This window comes from Ammospiza caudacuta, chromosome 30, assembly GCF_027887145.1.
Source record: "Ammospiza caudacuta isolate bAmmCau1 chromosome 30, bAmmCau1.pri, whole genome shotgun sequence".
In the NCBI taxonomy this organism is placed as follows: Eukaryota; Metazoa; Chordata; class Aves; order Passeriformes; family Passerellidae; genus Ammospiza; species Ammospiza caudacuta.
Window position 1 is genome coordinate 5,703,135 of NC_080622.1, and position 12,774 is coordinate 5,715,908.

The window sequence follows — 12,774 nt, forward strand, 5'->3', positions numbered from 1 at the left end:
GCAGATGACAATGGCCGAGTTTAGCCGATTAGAGCCGAGTTTAGCCGAGCAGCTGTGAGCCTTGCACGCTTGAGGTGAGCGTGCATCGTTGCCGGCCTGGGATTGAGTGAAATGCACTAAGGAAACCAGCTCTGGGGAGGGAGGCAGGGAAATCCTCTCTTAACGTTTACCAATTCGTCCGTCAAACTCATCACGGCAGGACAGAGTGAAGACTGAAAGTGTAAGAAGATGTGGAGGGAAACAGAGAATCTGGCAGGAGCATCGAACGCACAAGTGCACGAATTTTGCTTTTTGCTTGGATGTAAACTCAGAAGTTGTAAGGAATTTGGGAAGGAGAAGGGACATTTCAGAAGGAGAAGAAGTTGTTGTTGGAGTCCTGGCAAAAGCTTAAAAAAAAAAAAAAAAAGTGGTTTCTTTTTTCTTCACTATTGTATTCTTTGGTGGTATATGGTGTGCTGTTTTATTTCTTGGTGTTATTAGCTCTGTGTAAATTGTTTATTGAGTCAAGCTAACTTTGCATGGGTTGTTTTGTATTTGAGGTAGGATCAATTTCAAGAGGTTTCTTTCACAGACTTCTGATAGGTATTACTGGGATTTTGGTTTTGTTTACTGTATGCATAAACATAGAGATTTGGTAGGGCCAGCTGGGCTGCTGGAGTTTTGGGTGTGAATTTATTAGATGGCTTTTGTTAAACACAGAATAATTATGTAAGGTAACAGCAAATTACCCAATTACCCAATTGATCTAGCTATGTAACCTTACCACAAAGTTTTATATCTTGCCAGTTTTCTGTTCTTCTGCTCCAAGTAGTTGTTGCAAAAAAAGAAAGCACTGTTCCTTTTCTGAAAAGTTTTCTTCTATAACAAGCCCTTTACTGCCCTTGAATGTGAGTCAGAGGAGCCAAACAGCTGTAGCTGCTCTGAGGGCTTGGTGGGATTCGCCCCCTCCCTTTTCCTGGGTGCCATGGGAACGAGAGGCGGGCACAATCAGGGGTATATTAACCCCAGCCGTGGCTGAGGGGCTTCATTCCCTCTCTGGGATGTGCTGGGTTAAGAGCTCTCCTCATTTCAGTGAAGAGGCTTTTTCAGCCCGTCTCAGCATCTTTTCAGCAGGTGTTTCTGGGCATCTAAAGCACAGAGGCTTGGAAGATTCTGTGAAGAAAACAGCATGGAATACAGGGAGTATTTAGGTTTGTGATTTTGGGTTTTGTGTTTAGGAGTGGTAAGGTGCTTTTGTAATTTGTAGTTTTGCTCTGGTTGTTTTTTTGGTTGGATTTCTTTTGGTGGAATTTTTGGTTTTTTTTGGTTTTCATTTTGGGGTTTTTAGTTGGTTTTTGTGGGGGTTTTGGATTTTTTGATGTTTTCTGTGGTTTTTTTGTTTCTGTGGGGAGTTAGGTGTTTTGGGATTTATTGTTTGTGTGGGTTTTGTTTGTTTGGTTTTTTTCTTTGTTTGTTTTTGGGATTGGTTTTGTTGGGTTTTTTTTGTTTTGTTTTGTTTTTTTTTAATTGAGGAGTGCAACTCCCTGAAATTCCAAGCTGTGTCAAGCACAACATTTTATTCAGCAGATTGATCATGTCACAAGAGGGATCCGCCCAAGGTCCAAGATGATGTTTGAGATTGAGGCTTCAGGTGAGTTGAGGATTGTGACTGGGAGAGGGAGGGTGAGCAGTTAGGAGTTCTTGGGAGGGAGTTTGCAGGCAGCAGGGTGAGAAAGGGTCTTTATTTGTTTATTTGAGGCCTCCCCCACACAAGGCTTCTCAGAAGCCTAGCAGAGGCATTCCCATGTCTTACAGCACACAAGGTCATCCACTGCACTCAGGGGAATGCCATTTAACTTTGCCTTTCTCTAACCCAGGTGCCACTCCTAATGAAGGCCTTGGAATCATGATGAAGCTGGAGCCTGAAGGAGCCAGGCACACTCAGGAGAGAGCAAGTAGCTGCCTTGGTGGGATTTGGCCCACATAACTCTGGACTCATACTTTGGTTTTGGTTTTCTTTATTGTAGCTCACCGAGAGGCTCACAGGCCATCACGAGGCCCTCCGAGGCAGACTCATTTCAGGTGCAGCGTGGATTCCCATCACCGATCATCCAAAAGATAAGTCGAGGGCCTTGGCCTGGAGATGAGAGAATAGTGGGTTGGGAGTTCTTGGGGCAGATTTGAAAATTGGCAGCCGGAAAAGCAATCTTCTCCAAGGGCCTCTTAGGACAGCTAAAGGGAGAGGCTCTCCTTTTGATGGCAGCTTTCAGGCGGGCAGTGCAGAACAGCTCTGGTCTGTGTTGTGTTGTCCAGTGTTCTGTGTTCCCTAGTGTGTCTTTGGGGTCCCTTTTGCCTTCTCCCCTCGAGACCCTCACCACAAGCATGATGTGTCGTGTTTCATGTCCCCCCTGTTTGCCACGTTCTGTGTCACGGGTGTGTGCACACATTTTTTGCCGGAGCTGTTCTGCCCTGCCGCATGGCCTGCTGCAGTAGGAGAAACCGTGGGGCGTTGGAATTTGTAATGCTGGCTGTACTTGGGCTCTAGATGCTATTCCTAGATTGACATAAGGTGTTTGCAGCTTGTGAGTTATCCTGGTGGTGTTTGGCATATGTTGTAACTTTCTTTCAGGTGCAGACGCATTCCATGTGTGGCAGGGGGTCAGAGTTAGGAGGTGTCGGGCCTTCTTAGGAGTGCGGTGAGTAACTGAGTGGTGGGGTTTTGGCCGATGCGGTGCCAAGATCAGGCCCTGATGTTTGGTTCTCTTTAATCTAGCTGTCTGAGAGACACCAGCCCAGTGCCAGCAGGACCTTCCCAGCTGACGAGGTGGCCTTTCTTTGCACCTGACAGGGACCAGCATCCCCAGATGTCTGAGAGATAAGTAGAGGGCTGTGACCCACAGAGGGGATGAAAGCAGGGTGCTGGTTTGGGAATTCCTGGGAGGGGATTTTGAGTCCAGTTTTGGGGGGGGGGGGGTGTGGTGTGTTCATGAAGTGGCCCCTTAGGCCCCATAAAAGCCAAGTCTCACTTTTGATTGCAGTGCTGAGGTGTGCAGCAGGGCAGAGCAGTCCCGGTGTGCATCGTGTCACTTGTCTATTGTGCATTATGTGTTGTTTGCGTATGCCATATCTTTCACTTAGGGGGGCCTGTGAGAAACCCTGGCATCATTGTTAGCCTCTGTGATCTCTGCACTCCTTGGCCTGGCGCCCAGGCCACAGAGCTTTTGACTAGGGAGCTCAGACAAGCATCAGACTCTCTTCTCTCTTTGGAAGCATCCAGTCAGACGTCTTTTCAGGTCTTGTTCTGAGCTGTATGGACAGCTGTGCCCCACCTGGATCCATTATGGTGGATTAGGACTTGTAATATTACGAGGTTAGGTAGAGGATTTTGACTGTAGGATTCCTAGGCATCAGTCTTTGCTGTTCTTGGAATAAATCATTCAGTAATCATCTTCTTCCTCCAGGGTTCTCTGAGCCTCATCAGCTCACCATCGGTCTCAGCTCACTCATCTCCTTTTGCATTCTCTCAGTCCTTGCAGCCGTTTTCCTTGCCAAGAGATTTCTGTTCCTGTTGTGTCCCCGTTGTCTGTCCTATCCTGTGTCATGGCTCTCAGCACACATTTGTGCCCGAGCTGCTCTGCCGTGCTGCACAGCCTGGTGCGATAGGAGAAGTCCCAGGGACTTGGAGTTTGTAATGTGGGGTGTAGTTGGACTCTAGATGGGATTTGTAGATGGGCACATCATATCTGGAGCTCATCAGTTATCCTGCCACAGTGTGACTCTTGTCCTAACTTTTTTTTCAGGTTCAGATGGATTAAATGTGTGCCAGAGGGCCCCATGCCAGGTGTGGGGATTCTCCTGAGTAGGTGAGGCCCCATTTGCCTCTGCAGCAGACTCTGTTACACCTCTCAACTGACTCTGTTACACTGCTGTTCTTTGTCTTTCTTATAGGAAGTAAATCTGGATGCCAGCAGTCAACGTGAGCAGTGGAGAGAATTGGTTGTTATTGCTCAGCTCTCAAGCACAACAATTTTGCAGCAGATTCATCGTGTCACAAGAGGGATCTGCCCAGTGTCAAGGATGATGTTTGAGATTGAGGCTTCAGGTGGGTTGAGGATGGTTACTGGGAGAGGGAGGGTGAGCAGGCATCCAGTTAGGAGTTCTTGAGAGGGGGTTTGCAGGCAGCAGGGTGAGAAAGGGTCTTTATTTGTTTATTTGAGAGCCCCTCCCAAGGTGTCTCAGAAGCCTAGCAGAGGCATTCCCATGGCTTACAGCATACAAGGTGATCCACTGCACTCAGAGGAATGCCATTTAACTTTGTCTTTCTGTAACCCAGGTGCCACTGCTAATGAAGGCCACAGCCTTGGAATCAGGATGAAGCTGGAGCCTGAAGGAGCCAGGCACACTCAGGAGAGGGCAAGTAGCTGACTTGCAGGGATTTGGCCCACATAACTCTGGACTCATACTTTGGTTTTGGTTTTCTTGATTGCAGCTGACCGAGAGGCTCACAGGCCATCACAGAGCCCTCCAAGGCAGACTCATTTCAGGTGCAGCGTGGATTCCCCTCACCGATCATCCAAAAGATAAGTCGGGGGCCACAGCCTGGAGATGGTGGAGTAGCAGGTTGGGAGTTTTTGGGACAGATTCAAAAATGAGCAGAGAGGAAAGCAATCTTCTCCAAAGGCCTTTTAGGACAGCTAAAGGGAGAGGCTCTACTTTTGATGGCAGCTTTCAGGCGGGCAGTGCAGAACAGCTCCAGTCTGTATCCTGTTGTCCGGTGTGCTGTGTTCCCTAGTGTGTCTTTGGGGTCCCTTTTGCCTTCTCCCCTCGAGACCCTCACCACAAGCATGATGTGTCGTGTTTCATGTCCCCCTGTTTGTCACGTTCTGTGTCACGGGTGTGTGCACACATTTTTTGCCGGAGATGTTCTGCCCTGCCGCATGGCCTCCTGCAGTAGGACGAACCATAGGGAGGGGGAATTTGTAATGTGGGCTGTACTTGGGCTCTAGATGTTGTTCCTAGATTGACATAAGATGTTTGCAGCTTGTGAGTTACCCTGGTGGTGTTTGACATATGTTCTAACTTTCTTTCAGGTGCAGATGCATTCCACGTGTGGCAGAGGGTCAGGGTTAGGAGGTGCCGGGCCTTCTTAGGAGCGGGGTGAGTAGCAGAGTGGTGGGGTTTTGGCCGATGCGGTGCCAAGATCAGGCCCTGATGTTTGGTTCTCTTTAATCTAGCTGTCTGAGAGACACCAGCCCGGTGCCAGCAGGACCTTCCCAGCTGACGAGGTGGCCTTTCTTTGCACCTGACACAGACTGGCATCCCCAGATGTCTGAGAGATAAGTAGAGGGCTGCGACCCACAGTGGGGATGAAGGCATGGTGCTTGTTTGGGAATTCCTGGGAGGGGTTTTTGAGTCCAGTTTGGAGCGGGGGGTGTTCATTAAACGGCTCGTTAGGCCCCATGAAAGCCAAGTCTCACTTTTGATCACAGTGCTGAGGTGTGCAGGGCAGAGCAGTCCCCGTGTGCATCGTGTCACTTGTCTGTTGTGCATTGTGTGTTGTTTTGTGTATCTCCTGTCTTCTACCTCAGGCCTTTGAGGGCCCTGTCAGTACCCCTGGCATCATTGTTAGCGTCTGTAATCTCTGCATTCCCTGGTCTGGCACCCGGGCCACAGAGCTTTTGACTCGCGAGCTCAGACAGGCATCAGACTCTCTTCTCTCTTTGGAAGCATCCAGTCAGACGTCTTTTCAGGTCTTGTTCTGAGCTGTATGGACAGCTGTGCCCCACCTGGATCCATTATGGTGGATTAGGACTTGTAATATTACGAGGTTAGGTAGAGGATTTTGACTGTAGGATTCCTAGGCATCCGTCTTTGCTGTTCTTGGAATTAATCATTCAGTAATCATCTTCTTCCTTCAGAGTTCTCTGAGCCTCATCAGCTCACCATCGGTCTCAGCTCACTCATCTCCTTTTGCATTCTCTCAGTCCTTGCAGCCATTTTCCTTGCCAAGAGATTTCTGTCTGTGTCTTGTGCCTATTGTTTGTCACGTCCTGTCCTGTGTCACGGGTGTCTGCACACTTTTGGGATGGGGCTGCTCTGCCGTGCTGCACAGCCTGGTGCGATAGGAGAAGTCTTGGAGACTTGGAGTTTGTAATGTGGGGTGTAGTTGGACTCTAGATGGGATTTGTAGATGGACACAGGACATCTGGAGCTCATCAGTTATCCTGCCACAGTGTGACTCTTGTCCTAACTATTTTTCAGATTCAGATGGATTAAATGTGTGCCAGAGGGCCCCATCCCGGGTGAGGGGATTGCCCCGAGCCGGTGAGGCCCCATTTGTCTCTGCAGCAGAAGTGTGTATGGTGAGTGTGTTACAGCTCTGTTCTTTGTCTTTCTTTTCAGGATGTCAATCTGGATGCCAGCAGTCAAGGTGAGCAGTGGACAGAACTGGCTGTTATTGCTCAGCTCTCAAGCACAACAATTTTTCAGCAGATTCATCGTGTCACAAGAGGGATCTGCCCAGTGTCAAGGATGATGTTTGAGATTGAGGCTTCAGGTGAGTTGAGGATGGTGACTGGGAGAGGGAGGGTGATCAGGTATCCAGTTTAGGAGTTCTTAGGAGGGGGTTTGCAAGCAGCAGGGTGAGAAAAGGTGTTTATTTGAGGGCACCCCCACACAAGGCTGTTCAGAAGCCTAGCAGAGGCATTGCCATGTCTTAGAGCACACAAGGTGATCCACTGCACTCAGAGGAATGCCATTTAACTTTGCCTTTCTCTAACCCAGGTGCCACTCCTAATAAAGGCCACAGCCTTGGAATCAGGATGAAGCTGGAGCCTGAAGGAGCCAGGCACACTTAGGAGAGGGCAAGTAGCTGACTTGCAGGGATTTGGCCCACATAACTCTGGACTCATACTTTGGTTTTGGTTTTCTTTATTGCAGCTGACCGAGAGGCTCACAGGCCATCACAGAGCCCTCCGAGGCAGGCTCATTTCAGGTGCAGCGTGGATTCCCCTCACCGATCATCTAAAAGATAAGTCGGGGGCCGCGGTCTGGAGATGAGACGATGAGAGAGTATCAGGTTGGCAGTTCTTTGGCCAGATTTAAAAATTGGCAGTGGGGAAAGCAATCTTCTCCAAAGGCCTCTTAGGACAGCTAAAGGGAGAGGCTCTACTTTTGATGGCAGCTTTCAGGCGGGCAGTGCAGAACAGCTCCGGTCTGTATCCTGTTGTCCGGTGTGCTGTGTTCCCTAGTGTGTCTTTGGGGTCCCTTTTGCCTTCTCCCCTCGAGACCCTCACCACAAGCATGATGTGTCGTGTTTCATGTCCCCCTGTTTGTCACTTTCTGTGTCACGGGTGTGTGCACAGATTTGTGCCAGAGCTGTTCTTCCCTGCCGCATGGCCTGCTGCAATAAGACGAACCATAGGGAGGGGGAATTTGTAATGTTGGCTGTACTTGGGCTCTAGATGCTATTCCTAGATTGACATAAGGTGTTTGCAGCTTGTGAGTAACCCTGGTGGTGTTTGACATATGTTCTAACTTTCTTTCAGGTGCAGATGCATTCCACGTGTGGCAGAGGGTCAGGGTTAGGAGGTGCCAGGCCTTCTTAGGAGCGCGGTGAGTAGCTGAGTGGTGGGGTTTTGGCCGATGCGGTGCCAAGATCAGGTACTGATGTTTGGTTCTCTTTAATCTAGCTGTCTGAGAGACACCAGCCCGATGCCAGCAGGACCTTCCCATCTGATGAGGTGGCCTTTCTTTGTACCCGAGACCCGCATCCCCAGCTGTATGAGAGATAAGTAGAGGGCTACGACCCACAGTGGGGATGAAGTCATGGTGCTGTTTCGGGAAATACTGGGTGGAGTTTTTGATTCAGCTTTGGAGGTGGGGGATGTTCATGAGGTGGCCCCTTAGGCCTCATAAAAGCCAAGTCTCACTTTTGATCACAGTGTTGAGGTGTGCAGGGCAGAGCAGTCCCGGTGTGTCTCGTGTCACTTGTCTGTTGTGCATTATGTGTTGTTTGTGTATCCCATGTCTTTTACCTTTGGAGGGCCCTGTCAGTACCCCTGGCATCATTGTTAGCATCTCTGATCTCTGCATTCCCTGGCCCGGCACCCAGGCCATATATGAGTTTCTGATACCTGTCTGAGCTCCCCAGTCAAAAGTTACCTCTTTGGAAGCATCCAGTCAGGTGCCTTGTCAGGTCTTGTTCTGAGCTGTATGGACAGCTATGCCCCCACCTGGATCCATTGTGGTGGATTAGGACTTGTAATAATATGAGGTTAGGTAGAGGATTTTGACCGTAGGATTCCTAGGCATCCATCTTTGCTGTTCTTGGAATTAATCATTCAGTTATCATCTTCGTCCCCCAGGGTTTTCTGAGCCTCATCAGCTCACCATCGGTCTCAGCTCACTCATCTCCTTTTGCATTCTCTCAGTCCTTGCAGCCATTTTCCTTGCCAAGAGATTTCTTTTCCTGTTGTGTCCCCTGTTGTTGTCTGTCCTGTCTGTCCTGTGTCACGGGTGTCTGCACACATTTGGGGATGGGGCTGCTCTGCCGTGCTGCACAGCCTGGTGCGATATGAGAAGTCTTGGAATGTGTAATGTGGGGTGTAGTTGGACACTAGAATGGGATCTGTGGATGGGCACAGGGCATCTGGAGCTCATCAGTTATCCTACAAGAGTGTGACTCTTGTCCTAACTTTTTTTTCAGATTCAGATGGATTAAATGTGTGCCAGAGGGCCCCATCCCGGGTGAGGGGATTGCCCCGAGCAGGTGAGGCCCCATTTGTCTCTGCAGCAGAAGTGTGTATGGTGACTGTGTTACAGCTCTGTTCTTTGTCTTTCTTTTCAGGAAGTCAATCTGGATGCCAGCAGTCAAGGTGAGCAGTGGAGAGAATTGGCTGTTATTGCTCAGCTCTCAAGCACAACAATTTTTCAGCAGATTCGTCGTGTCACAAGAGGGATTTGCCCAGTGTCAAGGATGATGTTTGAGATTGAGGCTTCAGGTGAGTTGAGGATGGTGACTGGGAGAGGGAGGGTGATCAGGTATCCAGTTTAGGAGTTCTTAGGAGGGGGTTTGCAAGCAGCAGGGTGAGAAAGGGTGTTTATTTGAGGGCACCCCCACACAAGGCTGTTCAGAAGCCTAGCAGAGGCATTCCCATGGCTTACAGCATACAAGGTGATCCACTGCACTCAGAGGAATGCCATTTAACTTTGCCTTTCTGTAACCCAGGTGCCACTCCTAATGAAGGCCACAGCCTTGGAATCAGGATGAAGCTGGAGCCTGAAGGAGCCAGGCACACTCAGGAGAGGGCAAGTAGCTGACTTGCAGGGATTTGGCCCACATAACTCTGGACTCATACTTTGGTTTTGGTTTTCTTTATTGCAGCTGACCGAGAGGCTCACAGGCCGTCACAGAGCCCTCCAAGGCAGACTCATTTCAGGTGCAGCGTGGATTCCCCTCACCGATCATCCAAAAGATAAGTCGGGGGCCACGGTCTGGAGATGGCGGAGTAGCAGATTGGGAGTTCTTGGGACAGATTCAAAAATGAGCAGAGGGGAAAGCAATCTTCTCCAAGGGCCTCTTAGGACAGCTAAAGGGAGAGGCTCTACTTTTGATGGCAGCTTTCAGGCGGGCAGTGCAGAACAGCTCCGATCTGTGTCCTGTTGTCCGGTGTGCCGTGCTCCCTGGTGTGTCTTTGGGGTCCCTTTTGCCTTTTCCCCTCGAGGCCCTCACCACAAGCATGATGTGTCGTGTTTCATGTCCCCCCTGTTTGTCACTTTCTGTGTCACGGGTGTGTGCACACATTTTTTGCCGGAGCTGTTCTGCCCTGCCGCATGGCCTGCTGCAATAGGACGAGCCTTGGGGAGTTGAAATTTGTAATGTGGGCTGTACTTGGGCTCTAGATGTTGTTCCTAGATTGACATATGGTGTTTGCAGCTTGTGAGTTATCCTGGTGATGTTTGACATGTGTTCTAACTTTCTTTCAGGTGCAGATGCATTCCACGTGTGGCAGAGGGTCAGGGTTAGGAGGTGCCGGGCCTTCTTAGGAGCGCGGTGAGTAGCAGAGTGGTGGGGTTTTGGCCAATGCGGTGCCAAGATCAGGCACTGATGTTTGGTTCTCTTTACTCTAGCTGTCTCAGAGACACCAGCCCGGTGCCAGCAGGACCTTCCCGTTTGACAAGGTGAGCTTTCTTTGCACCCGAGACCCGCATCCCCAGCTGTATGAGAGATAAGTAGAGGGCTACGACCCACAGTGGGGATGAAGTCATGGTGCTGTTTCGGGAAATACTGGGTGGAGTTTTTGATTCAGCTTTGGAGGTGGGGGATGTTCATGAGGTGGCCCCTTAGGCCTCATAAAAGCAAAGTCTCACTTTTGATCACAGTGTTGAGGTGTGCAGGGCAGAGCAGTCCCGGTGTGTCTCGTGTCACTTGTCTGTTGTGCATTATGTGTTGTTTGTGTATCCCATGTCTTTTACCTTTGGAGGGCCCTGTCAGTACCCCTGGCATCATTGTTAGCATCTCTGATCTCTGCATTCCCTGGCCTGGCACCCAGGCCATATATGAGTTTCTGATACCTGTCTGAGCTCCCCAGTCAAAAGTTACCTCTTTGGAAGCATCCAGTCAGGTGCCTTGTCAGGTCTTGTTCTGAGCTGTAGGGACAGCTATGCCCCCACCTGGATCCATTTTGGTGGATTAGGACTTGGCGTAATATGAGGTTAGGTAGAGGATTCTGACCGTAGGATTCCTAGGCATCCATCTTTGCAGTTCTTAGAAGAAATCATTCAGTTATCATCTTCTTCCTTCGGGGTTCTCTGAGCCTCATCAGCTCACCATCAGTTTGAACTCGGTCATCTCCTTTTGCATTCTCTCAGTCCTTGCAGCCATTTTCCTTGCCTAGAATTTTCTGTCTGTGTTGTGTCCCCATTGTCTGTCCTGTCCTGTCCATCCTGTGTCACGGCTCTCAGCACACATTTGTGCCCGAGCTGCTCTGCCCTGCCGCATAGCCTGGTGCAATAGGAGAGGGCCCGGGGATTTGTAATGTGCAGTGTGGGGTGTAGTTGGACTCTAGATGGGTTTTGTAGATGGACACAGGATATCTGGAGCTCTTCAGTTCTCATTGAACCGTCTGACTGTTGTCCTAACTTTTTTTTCAGATGCACCTCCTCAGATGACTGCAGTAGTTGTGTAGGTTCCTTCTTCTGAAAGGGAATAGGGCGCAAGAATTCATCTTCCAGAGAATTTTTGCAAGTCCTGGCTTGTATTGTATCTGCCTATGGTGGCTTATGTTCTATGTACCTATACATCTGTCTTCTATTGGATTTTGGGTAGAAAATTTATCAGTCCAGAGAGGAGACAAGTCCTAGCTGTCAGATAGCCACTCGTTGACCCTTCCTGTCGTCTCACAGGTCCCCGAGGCTGCTGATTTCCCCAGGATCTGCCATTTTACCTCAAGGAGCGGCAGCCAGAAGATGTGTCACAGCACGTTCTTCAGCATCTCGAGTAAGGGCCGCAGTGAGCATTTAAGTGGAAAGATTGTGTGAGCGTGTGTGAGAGCACGTGGCTGTGTCTGTGTCTGCTCGTCTCTGCGTGTGTGAGTGCATGCTGACTGGATTTAACCTTGTGTGTGTGACTTTTGCTTTCCAGGTTTTGCGACTCCTTGTTAAATTTAGAATAAAAAATCCCCAGCCGGGTTGTATTGCATGAACTGACATGATATGTACCGATTTTGGCTTAAAACCCAGAAAACCAGACGAAGATGAGCAGGAAAAAACCAGAAAAAAACCACATGATGGACAAGAAAAAAACCCAGAAAAAGCCCAGGATGGGCAAGAAAGCAACGAGAAAAAAACCCCAGAAAATAATCCCAGATGGGCAAGAAAAAAACGTAGAAAAACCCCAGAAAATCACCCAAGATGGGCAAGAAAAAAACCCAGAAAAAAACCCCCAAAAAAAAACTCTGAGATGGGCAAGAAAAAAACCAGAAAAAAGTCTGAAGATGGGCAAGAAAAAACCCAGAAAAAACCCCCAAGATGGACAAGAAATAACCCAGAAAAAAATTCGAAGAAGGGCAAGAAAAGACCCAGAAAACCCCCAGAAAAAAATCGCAACCCAAGTATAAATATAGAAATGTTTGTCAAGTATATGCAAATATATAAAGAAATGTTAAATTATTTGAAATATAAAATAACATAAATATAACATTTATACAGTATTACTTGTGTTATGGATCATATTGATTTTTATTTATTTCCTATAATACACTACAATATTTATATCAATTTTACATCTATCATATCTATCATTTGTTATATGTTATACCAGATTGATATACTCTAGGTTTTTTTAAGTAGTTTAAAATAAAGGGGATTTTTTTTTTTATTTGGCAAAAGCAGGTGTTTTAGTATAAACATTATAAATACAAATAATATAAAGGTAGAAATCTAAGAATAGAAATAGATCATAAATAGCTGAAGGTTAATATAAAAATTAAAAATGTAAGAAAAAATAAGTTGTAGCAGTAGATATGGTACATAATTAGGAAAATAATTTATCTCTTATTTGAATAGGATACATGTTATACATAATGATTAATATAATACTTAAGTATAAACTGCAAATATAAATGTGAATATAGTCATGAGCGCTATAAATATAAAAATATTTCAATGTAGTTTAAAAGAATAGAGCTTTTTTGTATTTATTTAGTTAGGATGGGATTTGTATTTTAAATAGTGAAAGCATGATAGAAATGTAATTTTAGACATAGAAATATGCAATCAATGTGGAAAGATATT